This window comes from Peromyscus californicus, unplaced genomic scaffold, assembly GCF_007827085.1.
Source record: "Peromyscus californicus insignis strain IS unplaced genomic scaffold, ASM782708v3 Scaffold_3__1_contigs__length_106647218, whole genome shotgun sequence".
NCBI classification, from domain to species: Eukaryota; Metazoa; Chordata; class Mammalia; order Rodentia; family Cricetidae; genus Peromyscus; species Peromyscus californicus.
Genome location: NW_026294551.1, coordinates 78,548,079 through 78,562,958, shown reverse-complemented (window position 1 = coordinate 78,562,958; position 14,880 = coordinate 78,548,079). Strand labels below are relative to the sequence as shown.

General features: G+C 42.8%; 1 pseudogene; it reads left to right on the top strand.

The window, feature by feature from the left end:
- Nucleotides 1–6,469: 6,469 nt before the first annotated feature.
- LOC128122621 (adenosine kinase-like) lies at nucleotides 6,470–11,437 on the top strand (annotated as a pseudogene).
- Nucleotides 11,438–14,880: the final 3,443 nt, after the last annotated feature.

Sequence of the window (14,880 nt, the reverse complement as noted above, 5' to 3'; positions counted from 1 at the left end):
AAAACCATGTTACAAGAGGTCTAATAATTTAGCTATTACCAGAATATAAATAATAATAGCCAAGTGTTTAATGGTATTTCTCAAAAGTATTGTAGCAGAACATTTTTTGGACAATCTAAAAGATGATTTCAATTCACCTTTTGCCTGTTTCTTTTCCTTCTTGTTTTTGCTGTTGTTTGTTTTTCTGGAGGTGGGTATCAAACTCAGAACATTACATATGCTAAACAAATGCTCTACCATGGAATAACCCTTAGTTCGAGATAGGAGCTCCATGTGTGTAGCCCTGCTGGCCTGAAACTCTTCATTCTTTTGCCTTGGCCTTCCAAGTTCTTGGATTACAGGCACACATCAACATGGCAGGCCATCCAAGTTTATTTCTATTTAACTAAACCTTCATGAAATAAAAAATAAATAAAGTTAAGAAAACAAATGAAGGGCCAGCCAGACGGCTCAGGGATCAAAGAGACTGCCACCAAGCCTGACAACCTGAATTCCATCCCTGAGTCCCATATGGTGGAGAGAACCAAACCCTGCAAGTCCTCCTACCTCCACTCCTGTGTGTGAGAGAGAGTTATGCCCTCACACACCACAAAATTAGTAAATAAAAACATTTGCTGTGCGCCGGGTGGTGGCGGCGGCGGCGGCGGCGGCGGCGGCGGCGGCGGCGGCGGCGGCGGCGGCGCACGCCTTTAATCCCAGCACTCGGGAGGCAGAGGCAGGTGGATCTCTGTGAGTTCGAGGCCAGCCTGGTCTCCAAAGTTCCAGGAAAGGCGCAAAGCTACACAGAGAAACCCTGTCTCGAAAAAAAAAAAAAAAAAGAAAGAAAAACTTGCTGTGGATTGAAATGGATTATTATTCCTTTATCGTAATAAAGGAATTGAACTCTTGGTGACCAGGAATGACTGCAGAGTAAATCTAGAAAAGGGCTCACAGCAGCTTACAACAGGCAAGAAGAGAGATTGTCTGTCCATCATGGCTCCCTGGAGCCTCTCCTAACGCAGAGAGCAAGTGATTCTTGTCCCCTCCTAGTGTCTTTGCAGTATTGAAAAATCTGCAGAAGGCCTGACAGATCGTGTGTTTCCCGGTCTAAAAGACTTAAAAGAAATAGCCAGTTTTATGAAATTGGATGCTAAGTTGCAGCTATCACTATGGCCATGATTATTTTGTGAAGATCAAAGACCATTTCCTAAATCCAATACCATTGCTTTTCCTGGTTTATCTCAGCCTTTTCTAAGAACTGTTGATGACCTTTTCCCTCTCAAACCAGTTTTCTTCCTTCAGTGACTGCCTTTTCTTCCCTCATAAGGCTCTGGAACACACACACACACACACACACACACACACACACACACACACACACACACACACAGGTATACCTGCCTCCTTGCCTTTTTTTTTTTTTTTTTTTTTTTTTTGTCTGCAATCACCATGCTGAAACATGGCTGGAATCTTCCCTCCAGGACAGATTCTACAGGCTCTCATACAAGCCTGGCAAATTACATCTCTTCTCTATTCTGCTTGCTTTCCCAAAGCAGCCACTTAAAACTTCCATTCCCCTCAGACTTCAGACTTTCAATTACTCCCTTGTTCTAGGCAGGTGGCATTGTCCCAGAGTTTTGGAGTTCCTCTTCCAACCTTTTGGAATCTATAAAGTAAGCTGTCTGCCTTCATCTTCACTTCTTCTGCTTCTGAATGAATTGAGACAGATCTCTTCTACCCAAAGTCAGCCCTTGTTCTTGTGTGCTGGCTCCATCCGTCTCAGGAAAAGTTCTGTAAATCCAGTGTCCCCCTTCACCATATTTTTAACTTCTCTTATAGGCTGTTTCCCTTCAGTAATCGCCATCGTCAGCAATCGTCTCGGTGTCTCGCCATCATCATTACCAGCCTTTATGTCACAGGTTAGTACATCAAAGCACTGGTTTATTGCTAATTACTAAGTGTAACCTACTCTTGAGCATTTCTTTGGAACATTATTAAAGTAACAGCTTCATTCACTGTACTGTAAGCTTTGTGCAGAAACACGATGCTCTATTTATTTACAAGTTTATTCTTAGAGTCTAGCGTGATGTTGGTTAAATTGAGGCTCACTAACTATATAATGAACTAGTAAATAGCAAATGTTAAATAACAGTGTATATATAATAATACATAGGCATGTAATACTGTATATCAATGAATGATTAAATGAGTATAAGACTCAGTGTTTGGAATGTTCTAAAATATGATGTTGGCAGGTTCTAGCATTTATGTGATTCAGTTTTCCATTACTGTAACAAAATACCCAAGACAATCAATTTGAAAACAGGAAAGGTTCATTGGTGTTCAATTTCAGAGGTTCGCTGCATGATGGCTTGTCCCCATTGATTTGAGCCACTAGTAGCACACAGGGTGTAAGAGAAGGTGCTCTCTTCACCTGGTGGAAGACGTAAAAAAGGCTGGAAGGAATAAAGGTCTTAATATTTCTTTCAAGGGTACATCTCTAATAACTTGATTTCCTCCCACGTGGCCTCACCACCTGAGTTTCTATGATCTTCCTGTAGTGCCAGAGGCTGTGGAGAGAATAAACTTCACACAAAATAAATAAACTTCACATGACCTGGGGGTTGACTTTCTAGATCCAAACTAGCAGCCTTTATAAAACATATTCAAGTCACACAGATAGGTTCTTAGCACAGTTACCTTTAGGGAGTATGTCTGAAAATATCTTATATGCTTCATATAATATGTGTACGTATATACAGTTTGTGCGTGCTGTTTTTAAGAACAAAGGTTTGTTTTGTTTTAGATAAGATCTCACTATGTATATCAGGCTGTCCTGGAACTTATGAACTCCCTGCCCCACCCCCTAAGGGCTGCAATTACAGGCATGTGCCATCATGTCTGTGTACATTTTAAAAACAGATAATAATATATTCACAAGAGGTTGTAAGAAAGGTCAGGTGCATTCCTTACTTTTTTTTTCTTACTAATTACATCTACTCTACATGTAGGACATTGCTTATGCCTATAGTTCTCTATCGCTTTATCCTATGTAGGGTTATACAGCCACAACTTGAGTCAAGATCTGGAACCTGTCCCATCATCCATGTCACCTGTGCTAGTCCTTTACCCTTGAAGTCACCCTCATTCCTTCTGAATCCCTGGCTGGAGTGTTCAGACAATGAAAGCATCCAATATAAGTCTTCTGAAACTGTAACAGGGTCCTAGACCTTAGTAGATATCAGACCTTAACAAAACTGCTATTATGGAAGTTCTATTCGGACCATAAGACTCAGCATGTAGACAGTACCACCTACTAAAACAAAAAACAAAGACCTAATCCATCAAAGTCCATTGTTCTGGGAAAGTCTCCAAATGTACTAACTTTGCTTGGGGGCCTTTACAATTCTGCTTCTAGCTAACTGTTCTTGCTAACTGAAGTGTGTCAACCCAGGATGTGGGTTTTTTGGGGTTTTTTGTTTTCTTATGCTTAAGAGCTCACCCTGAGAAAGGTTCAGTACTACACTGGGATCCCAAATACCTACTGTACTTGAGGGTGGGCTAAAAAAGACTAATGACTTAAAACCAGGTCTGAGTAGTCTTCTCTGCTGGATAGTCCACGCAAAAAGTCATTTTTATTACACATGAGATCTTGAGATCTATTGTAAACAGTGAATCCCTGGTAGAGATTTATCACAATTAACCAATTTAACCATTCCTCATTGGAAATTTTGGTTATTTCCAGTCGTGTGGCTTTTAGAAGTGAAGTAGAACATTTGGATGTGATTGTTGATATGTTAAGGCTTAATTGCTCATATTCCTTTCAGCCTCTGTTTGTTGTTTCTGGTTTTTTTCATCTTTCTGTTTTTTATTTAAATATTGTTTGGGATTTCACTGTGATTTGTTCATGGAGCATTTGAATGTTGGTGTACATTTTCTAATGTACATATATAAATTTTTTGTTTGGAGTTTTTTGTTGTTCTGTTGGGTTTTGTTTGTTTGTTTGTTTGTTTTTGGTTATTCAAGACAGAGTTTCTTTGTCCTAGAACTAGCTCTATAGACAAGGCTGACTTTGAGCTCATGGAGATCCACCAGCCTCTGCCTCCCAAGTTCTGGGATTAAAGGCATGTGCAAACCATTGCCCTGCTGTGTACATACATTTTTACAACTGCTACTCTAGTGTTGCATGTACATGACTCACCACAGTGACAAGATTATACTGGTACAAATGAAGCCTAAGAACCTGAGCTTTCTTTGAGTTTCTTTACTCTCCCCGGTTTGCAGCCATTGAAACGGTCTCTTTTATGTGCATCAGTAACGATATGGGACAGTGTTATGATCCTGGCTTCTATCACCACACAAAATTTAGAAATTTCCAGAGAAGTCTATTGTATCTATTCACATTTTGCTCTTTCCCTTGTTTTTTCTTCACTTCCAATGTTCACGATTCTCTTTATCTCCTTACTTACTTACTTTCTCTTTTTTTTAATCAACACAGTTCTTTTATTGATCCTTTGGGAATTTCGCACCATGCACCCCAACAGCTCTCATTTCCAAGTCCTCCCATGTCTGCCCTCCAGCCTCGTAGCCTCCATCATCAGAGAAAATTAGAAAACAATAAAAATAATTTAAGTAACCACACTTCACTCCTCTGTCTTTTCTGCCTCTTTATCACATATTCATTTTTTGCAGTGACAAGCTGTGGTGCATCATGCAGTATACCCCCTTATCCAAACAGCCTTACTTGCAAATGTTCATTGCAGTGAGCTTTTGGTCTGGTTCAAGGCCTCTGGCTTCAGGTACACCATCAATACTGGACCCTCACCGAAACATCAATATCCTGCTGTTGTCCCGAGTCATGGAGATCCTGCAGCTATGGTTCCGCAGGACCAGTCCCTTCACATGTCCCAGAGATTGTAGATGGGGTAGATGCTGGGGTGGGCCAACTCAAAGGTCTGGATATGGGCATAGGTTGTAGCTGAGTTGGTCAGTCTGGATCTGCACCAGGACCACACCCCCCACCAGGCAAGGGTCAGGGCCATCTCTCCTATTGAAGCTGGGGGTGGGGGTCAGGGGCAGTTCGGGGCAGTTCTGCCAGGGCCATCAGGAGTGGGAGTCCGCTCTCCTGCACCCATGCCACTGGAGCCAGTTTTCCCAGGATGGGGGCAGGCAGCTCTCCCGCTAAGGCAGCTGGCAAGGAGCAGAACCAGCTCTCCAGTGTCCAGGCCACTGGGGTCACAGACATCAACACAGACCCAAGCATGGTAGGATCACAGGCCCAGACATGGCCCTTGGCTGCGGATCAGGCCTGGACATCACCACGGCCCTGGGTGGCAATGAAGCCCACTCAATTAGTATGGCCTAGTGGCAGCATGGCTCTCGTACACCAATGTGGCCTCAGGTGGCAGCCCAGATCCCAGGCATCCCCATGGCTTTTGGTGGTAACACTGGCCATGGACACCATCACAGAACCTGGCTGCAGTAGGGCCACTGACACAGACATGGCCCTTGGCTGCTGATCGGGCCTAGACATCACCATGGCCTCAGGTGTCAGTGCAGGCTACTCAGATTAGTATGGCCCCAGCAGCAGCATGGCCCTCAGACATCAACATGGTCTCAGGTGGTGGCCTAGACCACAGGCATCTATGTATAGCCTTCTGTGGTAACACGGTCCCTGGCATCAACACAGACCCCCGCTGCAGTAGGGCCACAGACCCAGACATGGCCCTCAGTGGCAGCACAGGCCTAGATATGACATGGCCCCAGGTGGCAGAGTAGGATACCCATATCAGACAGTTCTTCACTGCCATCGCATATTGCAGAATATTATTTTAAGGTGTGTTACTTTTGTTTATGTTGCATTTGTTTAACTCTGTCAAGCTGTGTTTAACTCTGTGAAGGTGGCTAAAACACCTGATGGTCTAATAAAGAGCTGAATGACCAATAGTGAGGCAGGATAAAGGATAGGCAGGGCTGGCTGGCAGCAAGAATTAATAGAAGGGAAAATCCGGAAGGAGAGATAGAGGAGTAAGAAAAAAAGGGGTCAGCCATCCAGCTACACACCCAGCCATTGAGTAAGAGTGAAAGTAAGATTACAGAAGTAAGAAAAGGAAAAAACCCAGAGGCAAAAGGTAGATGGGATAATTTAAAGTTAAGAAAAACTAGCAAGAAACAAGCCAAGCTAAGGCCAGGCATTTATAAATAATAGTAAGTCCCCGTGTGTGCTTTATTTGGGACCTGGGTGGTAGGCCCCCCAAAAGAGTAAAGAATAATAAAAGAACCAATCATGTCTTCAGTTCCACTTCTCTCCACAGGGCATGAACTACTCTACTTCTCTCCCATTTCTCCACCACATACCTGTTCATTGTAGTGGCATCCATCTGCCCAGGCCTGTCTTCTACCTGCCTTCTGTCAGCCTGGGCTGTGGGGGCACCAGGCTTATCTTCTTTTTGTTAGAGTACTTTGGAAGCCATTTTCTTGGTAGTTAACCATGGCAAGGTAGGCATGTCAATAGAAAATACATGACAGCAGAAGCAAAGTAGACTGATCACATTTTCATTCACACACAGGAAGCAGACAGAGAAAGAACAGGAAATGGTACAAAGCTATAGCCCCTTCCAAGCCCTCCCCAAATGATGTACTTCCTCCACAAAGGATGCACTCCCTAAAGGTTCCATAACATCTCTAAACAGCCCCACCCACTGGGATCAAGTGTTCAAATACACTATTGTGTTGGGGATATTTATTGTTCAAACTCCACAACATCTACTGATTATTTGGGTTTTGTTGTTGTTTCATTCATGTGGAAATTATCCAAACTGCTAGGTGCTGAATCCCATCCTCTTATAGCCTGAACAATTTGGAGACTCTGGATCATACTGAAGCAGGTATGGATCTTATTTTTTCTATGACACTGAGTTGGTAGGCAAAGGCAGATGCTATACTATGACTGTCTCCATGGACAATCCAGGTTTGGGGGAGGGAGAGTAGGTATTTCATTCCTGTTGGACAGAGCAAGGGGAGCAAGTTCATTTTCTTTATTAGGCCTCAACTGATACCTTCTTGGTTGGAAACAAGAAAGACACCTCTTTATAGCATGTCCCTTGTCTCTACTGAAACTTTTCAGGGTATGGAGGATAGCTGGTGGTGGTGGAATGTAGTTGGAAGTTTTCCTGTGTCTTGCCTGGTCCTGTAGCCACTCAGACCCAAACAAACACACAGAGGCTTATATTATTTTCAAACTATGGCCATGGCAGGCTTCTTGCTAGCTAGCTCTTATATCTTAAATTAACCCATTTCTATAAATCTATGCCTTGTCACATGGCTTGTGGCTTGCCGGTACTTTACATCTTGCTTCTCCTGGCAGCAGCTAGCAGTGTCTGCCCTACTCTCCTTTCTTCTCTCCTATCTCTCTTGGATTTTCCCACCTAGCTCCATCCTGCCCTGCCATAGGCCAATGTAGCTTTATTTATCAACCAATCAGAGCAACACATATTCACAGCATACAGAAAGACATTACGCAGCAGTGGACCATTGGTGAGATTCTGACTTCCCATTTGACCTTCTCTGAAACCATGCTGGAGACAGAGGATTGGGCACCTTAAAGCCTATATATATGAATGGCTAGCCTTCCCCTCTTAACACATACTGACACAGTAGGGATAGGACAGCTTGCTGCCTTCACTGTGATGGCTGAAGTGTGACTGTGTGCCACAGTTCCAAGAACATCCCCATGTTGAGATGTTTTCTAAGGACACACTTAGACTCAGCATACTCATGGATAATATTTATTCCAGTAAAAGCTTACAAATAAAATCAGTGAAAGGAAAATACTCTTGAAATACAAGGTGACCAAGCCCGAGACTCTAAGGACTCTATTAGTTGCTTTCATCACTGTGATGAAAGGGCCAAGCAAATATCATGACAGCCTGCCCTAATAACTCAGTTAAGAACTAGGCCTCGGTCCCTGCTTCTTGGAACTGAGCAGGCAGTTTCTGAAAGAGCCACAAACAAAGGACAATCAATCTCCAACACCCCCAACAGCAAGGACAAGGAGGCCTGGTACGTGCAATATCAGACTAGACCAGGCCTGAGCCACAGTCAGCAAGCTTGAGGTGATAACCAAATAAGGACAAAGCCTGGGACTTGTCCAGGCCTGCCCCAAAACGGAAAACTGTAGCCTTAACCAACCCCTACTAGTCCTGGCTAATTAGAATGTACTAATACCATTACTATTTGCTTAAGCCAATCATATCTAAAGTGACCTGACTGCCTTAGGAACTCCCCTTGGCTATACTTAAAAGGAGCCTGTGAATTCCTCTCAGGGTTATTGCCATTTTGACTTTGTGTGGGATGGCCAGCCCAGCACACTGGAATACAGAACACTCTTGTTGATTTCATACATGGATGGTGGTCTTTTGTGGGACTTCTCCAGGACCCTAACAGTGACAAAGTACCAGACATAAGCAATCTAAGGAAGGAAGGATTTCTGTGGGCCTACAGTTTCATGGGATTCCACCTGTAGTCTTCAGCCCTATTGACTTGAGAGCCAATGGCAGGATAAAGCATCATGGCAGAGAGCATGTAGCAGAAGCTCCTCAGAGAAGAAGCAGGGAGATAGAATGGTACACAAGTTAACAGGTATAACCTCAAAAGGCACACATCTCCAGTACTCTGCTCCCACTCTTAAAAGCTTCCAGAACCTCCCAAAACACCACTGCCAGCCGGGGACCAAGCATTTCCAGAGATCCTGTGGGGAGCATCTCCTATTGAGGCTATGGCAATGGAGCTATATAGGAAGTTCTTTTCTTCTAGTTACAACAGGTACAGGGTGTGTCTACCAGGAAGTTTGTTAGAGACTCAAAGGGCTTGGGGAAGAGTAGGTAATCCTGACTAGTTTGTTGTTGTTTGTTTGTTTTTGTTTGCCAACTTGATACAAACTTGAAATAGGAACCTCAAATGAGAAAATGCCTCCATCAGATTGGCCTGTAGACAAGGTTGTAGGGCATCAATCTTGACTGATGATTGATATGGGAGGGCCTAGCCCACTGTGGGCAGTACCACTCCTGAGCAGGTGGTCCTAGGGTATATAAGAATGTAAGCTGGGCAAGCCATGGAGAGCAAGTTAGTGAGCAGCATTCCTCCATCCTCTCTGCTTTAGTTCCTGCCTCCAGGGTCTCTCTTGAATTCCTGTTGTATCTTCCCTCAATGATACACTGTCACATGGAAGTGTAAGTCAAACAACCCTTTCTTACCCAAGTTACTTTTGGCCATGATGTTTATTACAGCAATTGAAAAGCTAACCGAGACATAGGTCGTACAGGTACCACTGACTACCACATGTCCAAAATTCCAAACTCTCAAAAAGAACACAGGTGTGCTGTATAAGGAGCACTGTTTGCCAAGGCTGGCATGGTAAGTCCCTCTTACCATTAAGGGAAAGTTCCATTTCAGGTATCAACAAAGGACCAACCTTGCAAACAGGACTTCAAAATGAAAATGAAACATACATATTAGTATATAAACACATGTGCAAATATAGGGTCAAAAGTTACTTATTCTAAAGAAATGCACTTTCCCTAGATCTACAAAAAAAAAATACTTCATTATAAAAAATGAGTTCACTTTTCTGGCTTAACATTCCAGGGCGGTGTGTGTGTGTGTGTGTGTGTGAATGAAATGAAAATGTTAGAATGATTGCAGAGTAGATGATCTACACTCACTCAATCTCACTGTTGGACTGTGTATCGAGAAGAGAAGCAAAAAAACGGTAGCAGCAGAAAAGGAGCCAAAGCCTGAAGTGTCGTAAGTGGCGTGAAAAGACCCTCTTTGGGACAGGGAGCTCTATTCTCGATGGCTCAGCCACAGTGGGCAAAGATTGCTTTGACATGTACTCTCTAAAACCAAATGACAAAAGCTTGGCTGAGTGTGAGCACATGGAACTTTGCTGAGAAACTTGTGAAAACAAAATTGCAAGTTGAGTATCATGCTGGTGGCTTGAAAGTGAGTGAGGTTGGTGGAGGACTCAGCAGACACACAGCAACAGCGTTCTTTGGCTGCATCGGGATGGATGGATTCGTGGAATTCCTCAAGAGGAAAGCTGCCAGGGCCCCTGTGGATGCTCCATACTATGGAGAAGGAGCAGCCATCAGAAACTTGTGCTGCACAAGTCACTGGTGGCAACAGGTCTCTTGTAGCTAATCTTACGGCTCCCAATTGTCATCTGTGGTGATATTGTGTTCCCCAAAATATTGTGCACCCTAATAAACTTATCTGGGGTCAGAGAACAGAATTGTCACCAGAATTGATATAGAGGTCAGAAAATGGTGGCACACACGCCTTTAGTCCTAGCATTCTGAAGGCAGAGATCTGTCTGGATCTCCATGAGTTCAAAGCCATATTGGAAACAGCCAGGCATGGTGCCTCACGCCTTTAATCCCAGGAAGTGATGGCAGGAAGCAGAAAGGTATATAAGGCGTCAGGACCAGAAACTAGAAGCTTTTAACTGGTTAAGCTTTTAGGCTTTTGAGCAGCAGTTGAGCTGAGATCATTCTGAGGAAACAGGATCAACTGAGGAATTGGCAAGGTGAGGTGGCTGTGGCTTGTTCTGCTTCTCTGGTCTTCCAGCATTCACCCTAATACCTGGCTCTGGGTTTGTTTTTATTAATAAGACCTTTTAAGATTCATGTTACAGTCATCAAAATGAAAAGCATGTAGATTTAGGGAAAATCTGGATTTTGGTAGGAAAAACAGGAGTTTATTAATACAGCAGGAGTTTTTTCTTGTAATCTTCCAAAAGACAGTGTTGAAGGTGGCTTACTATGCTCATAAGAACAACAGGCTTTCCATTCTAAATCTGTCTGCACCAGGTAGGAGCCAGTCCTGCATGGAATCCTTGATGAAAGTTAGGCCTTATGTGCTTAACCTTTTTGGAAATGGAAGCTGCCAGTTTTGCTAGAGAGCAAGGGTTTGAGACTGCAGACTTTAAAGGGATAGAAACACACAAGCTTTTCCAAAGGTGAACTCCAAGAGGCAGTGAATGGTGATCTACACCCATGGCAGAGATGGCACACTAATGGCTACACAAAACTCACTGCTTTTTGCTGTCTTGACTTAATCCCAGAAAGAAGGTGTCGATGTGGATGAAGCCAGAGGTGTGTTTGTGGGACAGGTTCTCTCTCCGCTGTTCTCTGACAAGCCCCTGACTTAATGATGCATCTGTGCTGGGCACTACGCACAGCGAGCATCATAGATAACTGGCTGTATGTTTTCTGAGGAGCCAGGCCTCCGATGCTGAAAGAACAGAGAACTCAGGCTGGAAATACAGACACTGCTGTGCCTGCCTCCTGACAGTTCCCACAGTCCAAAAGAAGGAAATCATTTGCCATCTTTCCTCACTGTAATTCCATTCTTAGTTCAGAGGGCACAGAACTGCTCCCAGAATCTTCGGTCTCTCCAAAACCTGTAAAAAGATATTTATTTCCAGCTTGTTAGTGCCTCTTAAATGTCAATCAGGAATATAACATTTCAATAGAAAATTTTATTTCATTTTTGATTCCTTTGTGAATTCATCTGTGTTTAGTAAACTGGTCAATTTTTTATGTTTCTGCTTTAAATGCAGGAGCAATTTAATGTAAGACTTTTTAAAGGGATTAGGCATAATGCATAAATATTTAGCATTTTATATAAGTATATTTAATTTAGAGGTATGTGTACATACACATTGGTAAGTTACATATATATATATTCATGTGGTGATATTTTAATTGTACTGAAATGTGATTTTATTTGTATGTTAATAAATAAAGTTTGCCTGGAGATCAGAGGTCACATAGCAAGGTCACATAGCCATAAACATAAGTCAGGCGGTGGTAGATCATGCTCTTAATCTGATCACACGGCTGGCAGAGTCTGTGTGGTCAAGGACACAGCCAAGTGTGGTGACACAAGCCTTTAATCCCAGTACCAACCATAGAGACCTGGAGGTCTGTATAGACAGGCAGTGCTGAGGAAGTCATGTGGCTGGGCTTAGAGCCAATGAGAAGGCAGAACAGAAAGGCAATAAAAACATAAGTCAGACAGGAAGAAACTCTCTCTGGGGAAGCAATGGCGGTGAGGTGGTAAGATAAGGTAGGCGTGGCTCTTCGCTAGTTCTCTGATCTCTTTGGCAAACCTCTGTTTCTTATTTAATAAGACTGTTTAGAAATTTGACTACATATTCATACACCTGATGATTGTTCAAATAAGATACAGACGTGTTTGTCGTGCCAAATTATTTCAAATACACCTCTCAATGTGCATTCAGAAATGGAGAACTTTGGATAACCAAGCAATTCTCCATCATATTACCATATTAAAATCATAATCTGGCACTTGCTTATGGTACTCTGTAATGTGACACAAATAAAAACTTGTCATAAAGCAGTGGAGAAGAAGAGTAGAAATTTCCCTGTGGTTGAAGTCTAGATGCAGCATGGGCCGCACCCTTTGATAGGCTGCTAGGCTATTTCCCATGCACAGTGTTAGAACAGTAAAATATGTGGTCTTGTTTCCATCTACAACCATGTGCCCCGGAGATCGTGTCTTCCTAATCATGGGAGTAATCATTTCAGATATCCCTACCCATAAATTCTAGACTAATGAAATGAAGATAAATTTTATCATAATATATCAGTGCCTAATCAACAACCAATTGGAGATCGTGAACATCAAACTGTTATGATGTGGCGGTATTTCCCATTATGAGAGCAATTTAATTTATTTGCTTTTCCTATCTGCAGTGACTCAGAAGTGGATAAATGAATGTCTCCCATGCTTCAGTAAATATTGATGAAATGTCTAGACAATTCTAGTCTAAGCATTCACAACAGGACAAGCAAGTTTGATCACCAGTCAGCCTGAGTAATGGATGAGCTATCAATTGCTCTATTCATTATGGTCTACGGGAGACCTTTCTTTAACAATGTGCTTATTTTCAAAGAACCTGAAATGTCGAGAAGCAGTTTTGTCTAAAATTATCCCCCTGACCTGGAAAAAAAAAATCAGTTTCCCCTGACCTCCACTACCCTGTTTGTTAAAGCGAATGTACTGCATAACAAAAAGGTTTTTTTTAAAGTCGTATCTTTCAGAACGACAGTGGTTTAAGTAGCTCTCAGATAACAGCCTGTGATCATGGGTCAGCTTCTGATAACACTTCTATCAAACTTTCATTTGCTAAATGGAAAAAATATATAAGAACCCTTGAAGTATGGAAGTAAACTTCATATTGAAATAAACTGCATACTGACCAGAGAATTTAGGTTTAGCTCTTAGAATTTTATTGATAACACCAGTGTGGTAACACTTACCTTGATATTTTGTAAATATTGTGTATAGTAGTTTTTGGGGGGTTCTTTTTTTTTAACATTTTGGTTTTGAGCCCAGCCTTTAACAGCTGAGCCATAACTCCAGACCAAGTGAATTTCTATTTTAAATAAAAGCAAGTTCTGAGCTCAGTGTGGTGACACACACCTATAAATCCCAGCACTTAGGTAGTAAGACAGGAGGACCAATGATTCAATGTCAGCTTCAGCTACTTAGTAAGTTTAAGACCATCCTGGGTTATGTGAGACCCTCCATCAAACAGAACAAAACAACCCCTCTCATAAAAGGCATAGGAGAACCCAAGCTCTGGTGACTGTTTGAAAGAACAGCAACAACTTTTGCTTTATTCACTTATTACCAGTCCATTCTGGCATGCCTCCAATGCTATCAGAACACTCTGGTGTTTTGCAAACTTTTCCCAACTCAATAGTAACGGCACCGTTTGACGGACACACTGGGACTAACATGGCTTATACAATATTTCTCACTTCCTTACAGTCATACTGTTGCCAAGAAGGATGGTTAGTTGGACCTCCTTGCTCTGTACGATCCTCTTTAGAGTATGCTCTGACTCTGGGAGCACTGCCCATGGCATTTGTTGTTGAGACAAGGTTCTGCTTGCAGCTCGAGAACTCCTCTGTGCTAGAATTACAGGGGTATGCCAGCATGCCCTGCTTTTTTCTCCTTACTTTTCATAACCAGTTGGAGCCTGGAGCTGACTAAATCCAATGAACAGTTTGATTTTTTTTGTTGCTATCTTTCTGTCTTACTATCTTAGGGTTTCTATTGCTTCAACAAAACACCCTGACCAAAAGCAAGGTGGGGAGGAAAGGGTTTATTTGGCTTACACTTCAGCATTGCTGTTCATCACTCAAGGAAGTCAGGACAGGAACTCAAACATGGCGGGATCCCGGAGGCAGGGGCTGATGCAGAGGCCATGGAGGGGAGCTGCTTATGGAGCTTCTTACTAGCTTGCTTTCCCTGGTTTGCTTAGCCCACCTTCTTATAGAACTCAGGACTATCAGCTCAGGGATGGCACTACACGCCATGGGTGGATCCTTTCCTATTGATCACGAAAAGAGAAAAATGCCTTACAGCTGGATCCCAAGGAGGCATTTTCTCAGCTGAGGCTGCTTCCTCTGATGACTCTAGCTTGTATCAAGTTGACACACAAAACTATCCAGTAGTTTATGAGATGAGATGTCCCTCAATCAATAGCAACTACCATGATGGCCCGGGCGGAAAAAAGAAGGACTTCCCACAATGCTAGACTCTTTGAGCTAGAATAAGGTGCTCGAAATATTATTTCTGGTTTTAAAATCACAAACTAAATCAGGCTAGCTTGAGCCCGAAAGGTGTGGGTGAAGGATATAGAGAGATATTAGCCTGGCATAGAACTTATCACAGGGCATTAGTTGAATATCATTGACGTAAGAACCAAGGCAAGTTCAAGGTCCTCAACAACAAATCCACAGGTCTCATCCCTAGGATCCTACTGTCTATATGACTCTGGCTCCGAGTCTCTGTGGTGCTTAGCTC